This window comes from Mytilus trossulus, chromosome 6, assembly GCF_036588685.1.
Source record: "Mytilus trossulus isolate FHL-02 chromosome 6, PNRI_Mtr1.1.1.hap1, whole genome shotgun sequence".
Taxonomy (NCBI): Eukaryota; Metazoa; Mollusca; class Bivalvia; order Mytilida; family Mytilidae; genus Mytilus; species Mytilus trossulus.
The window spans coordinates 49879750-49892305 of NC_086378.1; the positions used below are offsets into that span (position 1 = coordinate 49879750).

The 12556-nt window shown below is 33.7% G+C and overlaps 2 long non-coding RNA genes across 3 annotated transcripts; both read left to right on the top strand.

Moving 5' to 3' along the window:
• The first annotated feature begins 833 nt into the window (after positions 1-833).
• LOC134723503 (uncharacterized) lies at positions 834-10712 on the top strand. 2 transcript variants are annotated; one of them, XR_010108092.1, is made up of 5 exons: positions 834-1032; positions 6687-6778; positions 7224-7264; positions 8029-8844; positions 10087-10712. It is a non-coding gene; the product is annotated as an uncharacterized LOC134723503 (long non-coding RNA). The 2 variants fall into 2 exon arrangements; XR_010108091.1 differs by having other exon boundaries at positions 8737-8844.
• Positions 10713-10715: 3 nt separating this feature from the next.
• LOC134723504 (uncharacterized) lies at positions 10716-12008 on the top strand. The gene is made up of 3 exons (XR_010108093.1): positions 10716-10748; positions 11363-11450; positions 11927-12008. It is a non-coding gene; the product is annotated as an uncharacterized LOC134723504 (long non-coding RNA).
• The last annotated feature ends 548 nt before the right edge of the window (positions 12009-12556 follow it).

Here is a 12556-nt window from a genome sequence, read left to right on the forward strand (position 1 = left end):
TGACCAAACATCTTTAATTTATTGTCTTTTGAAATTAAAATTTCTTTTTTAATGAAAGATATAAAAGGGGCAAATAGAGGAAAGTGTGTAAGATGTGACGAATTTATTAAATTAACTGTGATAATTGCAACTGCGTTGCTTCTAAACAAGGACGTGAAGATAAATGGGACCCAAAACAAATTATAAATACTAAATGTACCAGAAGATGAAAAATATTCAAATATCTCAATAGTTTTTTTTTGTTCGTTGACAAGGTATATATTTTTAATAAACAAAATATATAAAAAGGGTGGGGTACTTGATGTATCAGCTGCTCATCCTATCAAAAAAGCTTGAAGCCCCCCCCCCCCCCCCCCCCCCCCCCCTCGCGAGCTTTCAATATAGACTGTCTTTCAAGTCTTTTCCATTCTGTTGATGTTATTACACCACTTTCAAAAGTTGAGGTTACATTACATAAAACCTTGCAGTTTAAAGTGAAAACAGTTATACCATGATATTATGAATTTACGTTTACAATATACATTTTTACTTTCAACATTAACATATTGAAACGTATAATATTTCGAAAATAAGGAATGTTCATAATGGTTATATCCAGTGGGTTATACATGTACACATGCTGGTTCTTTTCTTTTTCTTATCATATTTTATTGCTAGAGATGTTAATTGGGTGTTATATCCTTCTAATGTTACCTCTTTGATTGACCCAAGACTCGGAAGGAAGTATTATATTGAATACACCATGTACACCGTATGGTTATCATGTTTATTCTTACGTCTATAAAGTCAGTGTAGTACGTAGAACTTTTGCGGTACAATAATAATTTGGAATTATTGTGTTGCCAGTGATAGATTATGACGCGTGTTTTGTAATACATACAGTACTGTAAAGTGAAACGAGGTCATTTTGTTGTGTACTTTGGTCAAAGGAAGAGAAAGATGGAGTCCCTTAGAAAAGGAAAAGGAGACTGATGGGGTTTCGTTTTAAAGGAACTAGAGTCTGAAGCTAACCTGATACATACGAGAGTTCTGGTAAGATATACTTTTTTTAATTCATAGAAAATATGAAGAGAAAAAAAAACAAATTGTGTTGATATTTAAAATATGATTTAATATGATTATGAAAAACCGAGGTTTGCCCAAGTTCAATTAGAATATGGAAATGTCATTATGACATTTTTTTTATACAGCCGTAATGGATCTATGTGATCACTTCGGATTTTGAGATGTTGCAGAATTATATCATAATACTCAAGTCGGCAATACTAGTCGATTGAAATTTTCATATTTGTATTTACAGACAACACTCTTAACTTTTAGTGATCTTTAGTAAAACATTGGTTGATGGGCAAATTTATTTTAACTGTAAAATTAATTAAAACTTTCATGACTTTGGCATGATTATTGTCATATGTTAGTTGTATGAGTCAGACCATGGTTTTATTTACCATAATTTAGACATAAGAAGATAGAAAATAACATGAATAATGACTTACGTACTTCTTACGGGTAGGAATATGCAACTGATAGGACCATTTGAAAATTAAACACATATAACAAAACAGTACTTGAGAACTATATCCCTTGACCACGAATAAAGTGTCTGAAGTCTATTTGACATTAAAAAAAGATATTTCTTATTCAACTTTACACAACGACAATTTTCTCTCAATAACGAAGTGTTTTATTTCAAAAACACCATTTGCATAAGTTTTCAATTTATCTACTGTAACATATTAATGCAGACCCAATGCAGAACAATTCGATATCAAGTCGACGACATAGGTATCTATCAAGAAAAAAAGCATCTACAGAAAAACATTTTTTTTTATGTTTTTTGACCGATGAATGTACATCCGATCAATATTACGCTTTTACACTGAGAGCATCAATATCAGGCGAGACACATGGTGCCGTGGACTTTTTCAAGTCAGGAGCCTGTAATTCAGTGGTTGTCGTTTGTTTATGTGTTACTTATTTGTTTTTCGTTCATTTTATTTACATAAATAAGGCCGTAAGTTTTCTCGTTTGAATTGTTTTACGTTGTCTTATCGGTGTATTTTATAGCTGACTATGCAGTATGGACTTTGCTCATTGTTAAAGGCCGTACGGTGACCTATAGTTGTTAATGTTTGTGTCATTTTCAAATTGGTCTTTTGTGGATAGTTGTCTCATTGGCAATCATACCACATCTTCTCTTTTTATATACGGAGTGTTGAAGGCTGTACGGTTGCCTTTTTATGATTTCTTACATCCACTGCATTTAAACTCTGATGGATAGTTGGAATGTAAAGGCATTAGCTATTTGTCAAACTAATTAATCTCTATTATTCTAACGTAGTATTTCCACTGATACTAGTCATAGATGCTATAAATCCGATTATTTTGACATTTGCACCTAATTATCATATCCAAAGGTTTGTATACATGAAACATTATAACATTGATCAGTGGCAGATCCAGAAATGTTCACAAGAGGGGGCCCACTGACTGCCTAAGAGGGGGTCCGCTCTGGTCCTGCTTCGGTGATTTCCTATATCATAATCAACCAAATTTAGCATCAGTAGTCGTTTATAAAGCTCACCAGACCTCATGTTTTGTCTGTTATTGTGTATATATATGCCGACCCTAATAAAATTTACTTACATTATCTTATCGGGGCCTTTTATAGCTGACTATGCGGTATGGGCGTTGCTCATTGTTGAAGGCCGTACGGTTACCTATAATTGTTAATGTTTGTGTCATTTTGGTCTTTTGTGGATAGTTGTCTCATTGGCAATCATACCACATCTTCTTTTTTATATTAGTACTTACTTTTTACTTACTTTTCTTAATCTTACGTATATATGGGTTATATTTAGTTATTAAAGATCATTTAAACTAAGGGAATATTTTTTTAGTTTTTGTTTCGATTGGTTTTGTTGTAATATAATTCAATACGTCAGTTGATAGAAAGCATCAATATAAATACTTTCATATATTTAGACGTTTGATACGGCGCTTTTTGTCCGCAATTTGCCCTTTGTCCGCTTTTTCTATTTGTCCGACACTTTTGCACTTAGTCCGTTGCTTTTTGTCCGTTTCGCTTTTTGTCCGATAATTTTGCTTTTTGTCCATTTTGCTTTTTGTCCGATAATTTTGCTTTTTGTACGACACTTTTGCTTTTTGTCCGTTGTTTTTTGTCCGTTTTGCCTTTTTGGCTCACCTGGACCAAAGGGTTAAGTGAGCTTTTCTCATAGCTTGGCATCCGTCGTCGTCGTTAAGAAAATCTGAAACTTATGGCTAAATTAAAGAAATATGGCCGCAATCATCCTTAGGGTATCTAGTTTCAAAAAAGTATCCGATTATACCACTCCCAATAACCAAGATGACCGTCATGTCTAAAAATATAACATTGTGGTAAAATGTAGGTTTTAGCTCATATCTTTGAAACTAAAGCATTTAGAGCCTGGGATAAAAATATGAATCATGTCAAAATCTATCGGTCCGCGCTTTTTCAGTTACGTTAGACAACGCGTTTTGTGGTTGCTTCCTCTGATATTTTAATTTAAAGGGAAATTAGCATTTTTTAACATTAAAATTGATTGGAGTTTTATTTTAAAGTCGTAATAACGAGTAAGCTTATACCGGTGTCACACATCAGCGAATAGTTCCGACGTACACAGGGAGTGGTAAAAAATCATGTACGCTGCCAATACGCTAGAAGTTTTGGAAGCAATTAACTTATCAATCATATCTGTAACGTGTGCACAACGAGAGTTAAGCGTGTATTGGGCGTACAAGAAGCGTACCTAAGCCTTTTTCGGGCGTTCAAGAAACGTATGGCTGCGTATGCCTGGCCTCGCGGTCATAAAACTTTCGAGCACGATTTTTGTACTCAGACTCGAGATTCAACCAATATCAAAATACTGGATTTCTTGTTTCGAGCATGATTTTTGTGCTCCGAGCACTGAGCAAAGTTTTATGACTTCAACCCCTGAAGGCATAAAACTTTGCTCAGTGCTCCGAGCACAAAAATCATGCTCGAAACATGAAATCCAGCAATTTGATTGGTTGATTTTCAAGCCTGAGTACAAAATCCATGTGTTTGTCTAACGTAGATGGAACACACGCTACGAAGGAAAAGTGTTTCTTGAACGTATTTCAGATGTGTCCCGGTCGTATTTTAAACGTTCTATTATGGGGTGTTTGTTACAAACACACCCGCATATGTTTTAGTTAAAGTCGAACGATCTCGAAGCGTATACAACGTGCCCTAAACGTGTCTCAAACTTATAGCGTATAGCGTTTGTAACGTGTGTGTAGCGGTTTCTTAACTCGTTGAGATGATAGTTGATACGAAATCTACTTTTTGCAACGTTTTTCATGATCTATTTAAATATTGATAGCATTTTTGAATGAAGAAATCACTTACCATCACTACAAATTTGTTAATTTTGACTTCACTTTATCACAAGACCAACTTTTAAAAAACGCATAAGATGTCCGTAACTTAAAAGTAAAAAATGATCAGACTTTCTGTAACTTTGTTTTCAGATGTGGGTAACTTTTTTTTTCAAAATTGTAAGATTAACAATTTCAACACTTAATAGACAATAAACACTATCAAACCCCTTAATTATAACATAAATTCATACAATGACGATATGCTTCAAACTAAACAAGAGAAAAAAGCAAACCTCATGGATTTTCCGTTTTTTTTTTATTATTCCCCGGATAAAACGGGATCTGACGGTACGGCGAAATTAATCTAACATTCTTCTAGCTTTATGATTGTTCACTGTTGAGTCCTGCTTGTGTAGCCGCGGAAAAAAATTATATTCTTTCCTTTAAATAATTTCTGAATTGTTAGCCAAAAAAAGTATGGTCTCTTCACTATATCTAGTGTGATGTGTTGTTGATTGTGAGAAATAGGATGAAATTTGAAAAAAAATAGGCAGGGCAGAGGTTTTGAGTAAAAAAAAAGGCAGGAAGAGACACTTGCAAAAAAAAGTCAGGATGGCAACTTATGTTAAAAAAGTCAGGATAAACTAAAAAAAAGAAAGAAAGCAGGACCAGATAGAGTAAAAAATAAAAAGGCAGGACAGAGATTACAACTAAAAAAAAATGCAGGCCAACATTTTTCATCCTAGCCTCCCCCCCTTAAAATCATATGGTAGCTCCCTAATGTAATATCTACAGTTGGAAATGCTGAGATTTATAACCTGCATGTCATGATTTATCATCTGAAACTTGAGCAGTTAACCCTCTATGAAGCCAGAAGAATGTTTTCTAGCATTCCGATATATTTTATTTTACCTACTGATGTTTAGTTACATAATGACGTGTTAATTTTTGCCGTACAATTTTCTACACAAGAAAATGCCTGTACCAAGTCAGGAAAATGGCAGTTGTTATCCACTCGCGCGATCGGTTGAGCTTTGGATATTTTCTTTTAATAAGTGACTTTCCTTTTTGAATTTTTTTCAAGGTTCAGCATTTTTGTAATTTTACTTTTTAAGGCCTGTACCAAGGCAGGAATATGACCGTTGTTTTCCGTTCGTTTGGTGTGTTAAATTGAGCTTTTAGCTTTTCAATTCCATAAAGGATTTCCCGTTTGAATATTCCTAGGAGTTCGGTATTTTTGTCATTTATCATTTCTTTAAAATAATTACATCCACGAATAAAGATTCTTTGAAAGTTACTGACATCATGCTAAAGTTACGGACATCCCTAGTGGTATAAGGAAAAAAGTTACGGACAAGTTGTTTTGAAGTTACGGACATCATAAGTGTTTCATGGCAAACCGTGCTGTAATCGTTTATTTTGTTTTACATTGCAGAGTTTCCCTAAAAGACTTATATAACTTTTTAATTACTGAACATTTCTTTTATATTCATGGTATTGTTATTATATAGGAGCAAACTTCCTAACCATCTTTGGCTGTGGGTAACTTAAGTTACTTACGGACGTTTAAGCACAGTGATTAAAGGGGGCTCGCAGGTCTAAATCATTTTTTTTAAATATAGGGTTTCGCATTTTTTTTCTTTAAATGAACTTTATTATATACTTAATACCCAAAAAAATGGGATCACTGTTCATTTACGCTCACAATCTGACTTCGAAATAAGCAAACACTTTTGTAAAGGTACTTTTTCTGTTGAACTATTAGGAGAAATAGAGGTACTATCGAAATAAAAAAAGAACTTGATCACAGAAATCGCGCAAATTTTACAATAGTGTAGTTAAAGTACAGCTTAATTGAAAATTATGATAAAAAATATAGGTCACCGATGAGTTGAAAAGATATTTCAATTTTTAAAAAGGTGTTTTTGCACCAAAAGGAGATAATTTGGAGCCTTTTCAATAGTATATACATTTTAAAAGTCATCAATAGCCAACACGAATTGGTTTTTCAGATTGATTTTTATACCATATGATTAAATAACAACTAATAAACTAAGGTAATAAATAAAATATGAAATGAAAAATAAATGTAAGGAAACAGTCTGTAGGAAGACATGTCGCTCTACCCGGACACATTATTTTGACTTCGAGCCAACTACTCATTGATCTTACCCATTAATACCTTTTTTGATACACACGTGATTTTGTGAAAAGTTAATATTAACATTATTAAACAATCAAACCTTGGCCAATATTACTTATGCTGTACGCACATATAACATTGTGAACGTATATTTCAGAGCAGAGAGAAAGTACTACTACAGAAAAAGAGATCTTGCTAAAGCTCACCCGACGCGGTATTTAAGTTTGATTATAATTGGCACGGACCAGTGTAAGTATGCAACATCTTGTACAATATTACCTAGCCTGACTTATATTTCGTTCCATAAAGATAAATATACATGTATTGGAATTTGTAGTATTCCTTCAAAAACGAGAATGCCCCACTCGCACTATCATTTTCCATGTTCAATGGACCGTGAAATTGGTATAAAAAAATCTAATTTGGCATTACAATTAGAAAGATCATACCATACGGAACATGTGTTCTAAGTTTCAAGTTGATTGGACTTCAACTTCCTCAAAAACTACCTTGACCAAAACCTTAATCTCAAGCGGGACGAACGAACAGACGGACGAACGGACGCACAGACCAGAAAACATAATGCCCCTCTACTATCGTAGGTGGGGTATAAAAAGTGTTCGTGTGTAAAATAAAACAGTCAAGATCTGTTCAGTCTGTTGGTTGATTGCTTATAAGTAAATTTATTTTTCAGCAAAGACCAACTTGCCACATTTTGTAGGGAGAACAGCCAAGGTAAATATAAGATAAACAGTAGCGTATCTTAGACAAAATATAAAAAAAAAGAAGATGTGGTATGATTGCCAATGAGACAACTATCCACAAAAGACCAAAATGACACAAACATTAACAACTATAGACATTTTAATTTGTTTTGGAAAGTTGCATTTTGTCGCATATAAAAATAAGATTGTTATGATTACCAGTAAAACACCTCTCCACCAAAGCCCAAATACCGTAAAGATTAGGAAAGACGTGTCAGATACAGCGTTTCAATAATGAGCAAAACCGTATCACATAACAAGCAATAAAAGGTTCCAAAATGTGAAACAATGCAATCGAGAAAACAAGAGTCATAATGTACAAATCGGGGGAAAATTATATACAAAAACAAATGACAACCATTGAATTGTAGGCGCTTGACTTTCAATAGACACATGATAATTTCTGAGGGTTTACACATGGTTGTGCGCGCAATATATTACCGCTAATCAGTATTGCAACTACCGCTAATCAGTGTTACAACAGTACAACACAACACGAACTAGTATACAAATATGATGTGTACATCAACATAACAACAAATATATAGCTGGCTTCTGACTTGGGGCAGGCACATACATAATCTTTGGAAGTGCTTGAAATTCCCATAACCTCTGACAGTAGTATTACAACACTACAACACATCACAAGAACAAGAACAATCTAGAGAGATCAGTCGATAAGGGCTTCATTCATCAGATAACTACAGAGCATAATCATTGATTGATTGGTTGCAGGTTTCTAAACGTCATGTCAGTGGCAAATATTTCATGCATTTCCAAAAAAGAACAAGTTAACAACAAAGACAACAGGTAGGCCTTGAAATAGTGGCCATACAGGATGAAGGTCGGGGAAATTTGGTCTGCCACAGGAAAATACGGGTATATTGAATAGGGACAGAAATTTTACACGAGGCATCGGATTGACGTCCCCATTCCGAAGGGACGTGGCTTCAAACGTATACATCCCGCACAGCCAAAATGATAAATAATAATTTATATGTGTTTACATGCATACGTATATGTTTAAGTCGACTTCTGTGGGTGTCTGGGACATTCTTAATACAATGTATCTTGATATTCAAAAAGCAACATGGATTTCAACCAATATTTTGTCTTTTCATAATATCGAAGATTAATTCAGTTATGTTACAAATATAGCATATACCATACCACATCAAGAAAGGGGGAAACATTGCAACTACGATGACAAAACAACTAAAAGCAACACGGTAAGGGAGGAATAACACATATTAGTGTGTATGTTCATTGGACATACTGTACTTGGCTGCTAAAGCAGTATTATATATACAAGCGCTACTTGAAATTATTTTAGTCAGCTACAGCTATTAAGTGGACAACAAACTCCTGTTTTGACACATCAAGTAATGAATGAGCAAGATAAATAAAATAACATGTTTAAAGTTTGAATTATAATTTTTGCAGGGTGGAACGTTGCCTCCAGTATTGTATATTCAAGCCGACAACTGCTGGCGGGAAAACAAAAATAAATCGTTTTGCGAGTAACTGGTGCACATGAAAGTATTTCAAGAGGTAGACATTTGATATCTTATAGCCCACAGTAATGATACTACTGTTAAATAATAGAATTCCTATCTAAAAAATCCAGGAAAAACAATCATGAAACAAACAATCAATCTAAAAACAGTTGTTGGCATGACACGGGTTATGTTTTTCTCATATATGTTATGATGGTATGATACTAAACCCCTTACGGGAAGGATTGTGCCTGATGTTCATATGATGAAATCATAATCTTTTAGTCAGTTTAATTGAAGTCTGGAGCTGGCATGTCAGTTAACTGCTAGTAGTCTGTTGTTATTTATGTATTATTGTCATTTTGTTTATTTTCTTTGGTTACATCTTCTGACATCAGACTCGGACTTCTCTCGAACTGAATTTTAATGTGCGTATTGTTATGCTTTTACTTTTCTACACTGGTTAGAGGTATAGGGGGAGGGTTGAGATCTCACAAACATGTTTAACCCCGCCGCATTTTTGCGCCTGTCCCAAGTCAGGAGCCTCTGGCCTTTGTTAGTCTTGTATTATTTAAAATTTTAGTTTCTTGTGTACAATTTGGAAATTAGTATGGCGTTCATTATCACTGAACTAGTATATATTTGTTTAGGGGCCAGCTGAAGGACGCCTCCGGGTGCGGGAATTTCTCGCTACATTGAAGACCTGTTGGTGACCTTCTGCTGTTGTATTTTTTTATTTTGGTCGGGTTGTTGTCTCTTTGACACATTCCCCATTTCCATTCTCAATTTTATGACAATGAACACACATATTTCTACTGAATTGAGCGGTGATTCCTCCTACCATTTTTATAAGGGTTGTATCATTATGTATTAACATGAATAACTGTATCCAAATGAACATGATGAATAAGATATAATAAACCGAGAAAATATACCGACGGAGAATTATAATGAAAAGTCAATTAGAATAAATCATCTCAATATTCAACAGTAAAAAACTATGACAAACCATTACCTAAAAATATAAAGTAACTGCAGTACCACCGGAAAACTCGGTTAACAGCTCCTCGAGGGACACCCGTCGTATGTTCAGACCAACTGAATTCATGATATTTATCAAGTGTAATATATATCTACTCCACATACATCCACTATCATGACTGTCGGAATATTGCGTCAGAGAAATGTCAAAACAATAAGCAAAAGAACGAACAAGAATCGTTATGCGGACAGTTTAAAGTGCAAATCAATATAAAATTTGATAGAATTTAGTTTTGAAATTTTTTTTTTTTTGCAGGTTCACCTTTCTTTTCTGTATGTTGGACACACACATGAGGATATTGACGCCGGTTTCAGCAAAAAAGCAGATTCCCTCCGTCGAAATGACACAGAAACAATCCCTGAGCTTTTGGATCTATTACCAAATCCAAGCAATTTAATTTGGCAATACGACGTTAGGAACTGGCTTAAACCATTTATTGCTGATGTACGGAAACATACCAAGCCATTACATTATAAATTTACAATGGCTGAAGTATCTAATAAGATTAAACTGTGTTACAAATCCAATCATGCTGGGCCTTGGAAGATTTCAACAAGTGGAATGTTCATGTTTAACGAGAAAGGTGAAGTAGAATTGCCAAAGGGTGTACCAAAAGTCTCCACGCCAGTTTTTGACAAAATATCTATCGAAAAAATTGAAAGTGGAATTAATGACTGGTATGTCTCTTCACGGATCAAATAGAACATCACCAATAATTTAATTGGTGGAAGAGCCGGGTTAACTACATGAAGAAATTAAGAGATGATAATCAATTTATGAAAAGTGAAATCATACAAAAGGCAGTTTGGTACTTTGATAAATTACCGAAAACTAGAGTGACACCAGACTGATCGGATGATAACAACCCACCGAAGGAAAGAGAGGACATGGTAAATCAAGAGCTTATAGAACACGAGGTACGAACTAAATTATCATCAACGATACTGACCTCGTCCACAAAGTCCCCTTTCTCCGCTGTCAATTTAAAGTCTTCAGTTGACACGCGAATTATATTCCGATTCCAATGTTTTTATTCTATTTCTTACTTTCTTTGTAGTTTTATTATTTTTGCTCGGACGACACAAAAACACAGACATTATTGCAAGATCTTGCAAGGTTTTCATCGAAGGGAATAGTGTGACTTTATTTGTTTAATACATCATTTTCCTTCTACAATTTCATTTATAGGTCATAGACAATACTATGTATGTATGTGTACATCATAAATCAGGGAATTTTATAACTTACTGTTTTTCTATTCTATAGCGAGTACATATTTTTTTTACCGTATAGGTTAATAAAAGAGATGCATAAATATGGTATGGCTTTTGCCTGGAAAAGTGTAAACCCTAGTTTCGTCATAATTTCTAAATTTAGTAATAAAACATTCAGAAATATACACTTCAAGTCAAATATTAATGGATAATTAATATTAATAAAAAAAAATGATTTCTCCTATGCAATAGTACCTTTGACATTGATCTGATTACACCTTATATACTAGTAGAACATTATTATTTTTCAATCATAGATACAGATTACCCAGAAAAGAAAAAGAAAACAAAGTGAACAAGACAAAACCAGACCTGAATTGAAAAAGCAGAAGAAAGGCAAAAAAGGTACGCTATTGTACAGTTCTTGTTACAGTGTCATTTGGAATGTTGGAGGAACAATGACGATTATGTTCGATGCCGTTACCGGTGGCAATCATTACCACTGTTTGCTATCACAAAAAAACGGACATATTTTAGTTTGTTTGAATATTCAAAATATTCATAGGAGGAGTTGGCATATGATATATTGATTAGAATTCTTTTAGTTCAACTGATTTCAAAGTATTTTTTAATAAGTTAAGTCAAACGCGTTGTCTTTGCTTGCTTATTTTACTGAGAAAAGTATTTGAGAAAAATAAATATTTTTCTTCTTTTCAAATTAAATATTTTTCATTTGAGCAAAACATCTGGACGTTTTATTAGCAAACTCAACTTGAAATCGTAATTGACTACTTTATAATGTTTATTTGTTTTTCTTTGATCATCAATCAACAACATTTAAGGTCGAAATCAATTGTTGTTTTGTTTTTTTGTATTTTCAGGAAATACGAAGAACATGACTACTAGACGCACCATATATAATAGCTCATATGTATATGGCTATATATGTCAAAAGAAACAGACTTTTATATTTATCGCTATTTTGTGCATTTTTCCTTTGATCTTTTTTGTGATATTTTTCATATCATGTTTCTCGCTTGAGATGGAAAAAGTATTGCTAGAAACTAAGGAGGCCACGTGGCGTTGCTAATGAAATTGACATTAAAATTGACAACATCGTCATAGGTAAAATAGCGATAAACAGATTATCATTGGTCATCTCAACTCGATTGCTTTCCTCACTTTCGCTGTTCCAGCTCAAGCGAGAAAATCAATCTTGTTGAGATAATCAACGATAATCTATAACTATAATACAGGAACTAATAGAACTCATTTTCTTTTTTGATTTGATTTGTTTTATACATGAGTTATCATATTTGTTGTGGCTATTTTACCTAGCAGTTGAACAACATATGGTTTCAACAGCAACAGTACAATTATGTTGTATTCAAAATATTGTGCATGCTTTAATATGTAATTTTCAAGAATTTACATTTTCTGTTTGTGCTGTACTGACATTAAACAGTTTGTAATTATGTTTTCTTTTGAAAAAAACATTGATTTCTATCTCG